The following is a 3,442-nucleotide window of genomic DNA, read 5'->3' as shown; positions in this document are numbered from 1 at the left end:
AGAAGAAGATTGGCTAGATGGTTGTTGCTGATGTAGGAGTTTGATATCACAGTTGTTGATAAGCCAGGGAAAGCCAATGTGGTAGTGGATTATCTTTCTAGGCTTTAGCTATAGGACATTCCTGCAATAATAGATGATTCCTTCCTAGATGAACACTTGTTTTTTATAAATGTACATACACCTTGGTATGTTGATATAGTAAAATATTTGTTGCTGAAAATATTCCTTCTCACTTTTCACCAAAAGAGAGAAGACTCTTAGTTGAGAAAAAAATCAATTTCTCTTGGATTTCAGAATGTCCATTTTACACAAGACTAGATCATATCCTCGGAAGATGTGTTAGAGAGTATGAAACCTATGATATTCTTCATGCTTGCCATGATGAGCGATGTGGTGGACATTTTGCTGTCAAGAGGACAATAATCAAAATTCTTAATGCCATATATGATTAGCCAACTTTATATAAAGATGTAGCTAAATACACTAGAAATTGTGATAGGTGTTAGAGGATGGGGAGGCCTACTAAATCTGATGAGATGCCATTGTATCCACAAGTACTTGTTACACCATTTGACAAATGGGGATTAAAATTTGTAGGACCAATTGATCCTCCTTCCAATGGCAAATCCTATATCCTTGTATGCACTGATTATTTCACAAAATGGGTGGAAGCAAAATCAATGAAGCATGCTAGAGATAACAAGGTAGCTGAATTCCTCTATGAAGAAATATTTACAAGATATGGAGTGCCAAGAGAGCTTGTTACAAATCAAGGGCCACAATTTACCTCCGCCTTAATCATAGCTTTGGTCAATGAGTATAATATCAGGCATAGGAAGTCTACCCCATACCATCCTCAAGCAAATGCTCAGGTAGAAGTCACCAATAGGGAGCTGGAGGCAATTCTAACAAAAATAGTAGCTCTACATAGGAAAGATTGGTCAAGCAGACTAGTAGAAGCTATTCGGGCATGCAGAACTACATGGAAAACAACTACTGGTTTTACTCCTTTTTCAATGATATATGGGAAACTAGAAATGATTCCCATTGATTTTGAGTATAAAACTCTTAGGACAACTCTATAGTTGAATATGAATCTATCTGAGGCATAAAGAGCTCAAATCATGCAACTGAATGCTCTGGATGAAGTGAGGAAAAGGGATCTCCAGAATACAGAAGTTGTTCAAAATTAGTGTACTAGGTGGCATAACAAATACATTATAGAAAGAAAATTCAAATTTGGAGACTGGGCACTTTTATATGACTCTAGGTATAAAGATTCTTTGGGCAAGTTACAGACACGTTGGCTGGGTCCATATGAAGTTTTTTAGAATGGAGTCGTACAATTAGCAACTATAGATCTTGTTAAGTTTAAACTTCTAGTCAGTGGCCATAAACTGCACCTGTATCACAAACTTGTCATTAAAGAGGAATTCCTACAATAGTTTGACATGCAACCACAAGCCATAGTTTGTAGAACTCGTGTAGGGGGACTCTCTGTCCCACAATCTTAAACCACTCTTTGCATACAACCATAATAAATATTTCCATATCTTGTGGAAATACCTTTCTCTACAATAAATCATCCATCTCATGTCATCTCATATCCTTTCTTCATCATTTCATTCCATACCACTTCACCCCACTATATTTAATGATTGAGTCACTATTTCGTTACTGCATTAAATCGCACATTTCCAGGTAGGCATATCATTCATTCTTCTTAAACATGAATTTATTTATTCATTATGAAAATTATCATGTGTGATTTGCATAATCAATTTTGCCACATAAAGGTCTTTTTCCACATGTGTCACCTTAGGCTAGGGGGGGTGTTATTAGTAAATTTGCAAGTTTTAATGATTGCACGTCTTGCCCATGTGACGCAAGCCTACCACTTAGAGTTTGTGCTATGAATTTTAAACTTTTTGAACTTATTTTAAAGAGAGTTTAGGATTGATATGACAGCTTGCAACAATTTACACCTGAGATATTTTTCAAACATACCTTCCTGTCGCCATTCTTATTGCATGGTATCATGAAATATCCTATAATAAGTATAGAAAAGACTACAAGATATGATATGGTAATGTGAATTGAGGAGGCACTTCATAGTTTTATATTGAAGTCTCACAGTGCTCCAGCATTCTGCGTTTTCGGCATTGTGACAAGAATTTCTTTACTTAAGTAGCCATGGGAGGTACGCCCATCTGCCATGAACCTGTTATTCATGATGCTTTGTTGAATGATCAATTGTGTGAACCTTATTTTCAAAATTACAGGTGCATAAATTATTTCTTGAAGTTAACGGATTTTAATGAAGAAATTGCATAAGAGTTCATACAAACATTCAACAATGGTGAAGCTAGAGTTAAAGTGCTATGAGTTGTGGACATGGAATAAAGAATATCAGAGGTTACAGGGTTGCCGAGAGATGGGTAATTGTTTCCTGAAACTAAAGATGCCCGAAGTGCGCGCGCAAGATTTACTCATATAGAGGATGGACTTCTTATTGTGGATAAGCAAGGGGCGAGGAGAACATCTCTTCTAGAGACATGGCAGATATCGACACTGCAATTGATGAAGTATCTAACATGCAAGGGTATATATTCTAATTTGCACTCCATTCATTTTAAGTTATTAAGTTATTTACGGCATGGGCGAAGAATGAATGTGCCAAATATTTTGTACAACCTTCTTTCCACCAGTGTTGAAGAAACATGGAGAGGTAGCTCATGGTCTATAAGTCATCACACTTTGATTAAATTGTTGGTCGAGCATTCTCTAAGGGATATTTATCAAATGACCTGGGGAGAATTTGAGGATATTAGAAGATTTGGGGTAATTGATGTCCCTATCACAAGAGAAATTCCAACTCAAGAAGGTGTCGTTGAGGGAGCCTTGTCATCTAGGGCTTCCATGACTGCAGACCCTCCTACTGCCAAAGACATTCCACTGGTCATAGGAAAAACCTCATCAGAACCTAGTGTCGAGCCTTCATCAACCCCAATTCAGACTAGGGATGCTGCCTATAAAAAGAAGGGCAAAACGAAGCAAACTGTAGTGGAAGGAATTGTCGATCAACCAAACTTGTGCAAGTTGCTCCTATGGCCAAGAAGAGGAAAGCAGAGAAAGATGAATCTCCTGCAGCTAACTCTCTTGCGGTCGATGCTCCTACATCCATGCAAGAACTATCACTGTGGAGAAGTCGTCGATTTAAACAAAGGTTGGCAACAAAGAAAACTGTAGAGGTGGTTGTTTCCGTTGAGTCACCTGAGCAAGAACATGTCAAACCATAGGAAACTTAGCCATAGAGGAGTTAGGGTTCTGAAGGATTAAAAAACCTAGCCAGTATTGAGAAGCAATTAATAGAGACAAGAGATAAGGGTCTGAAACCCCAAGTAACTTGTCATAACCCCACATTTTTGTAATTATTTAATAA

This window comes from Cryptomeria japonica, chromosome 5 (genome assembly GCF_030272615.1).
Source record: "Cryptomeria japonica chromosome 5, Sugi_1.0, whole genome shotgun sequence".
Classification (NCBI taxonomy): domain Eukaryota; kingdom Viridiplantae; phylum Streptophyta; class Pinopsida; order Cupressales; family Cupressaceae; genus Cryptomeria; species Cryptomeria japonica.
Note: the sequence above shows the minus strand (reverse complement) of the source record.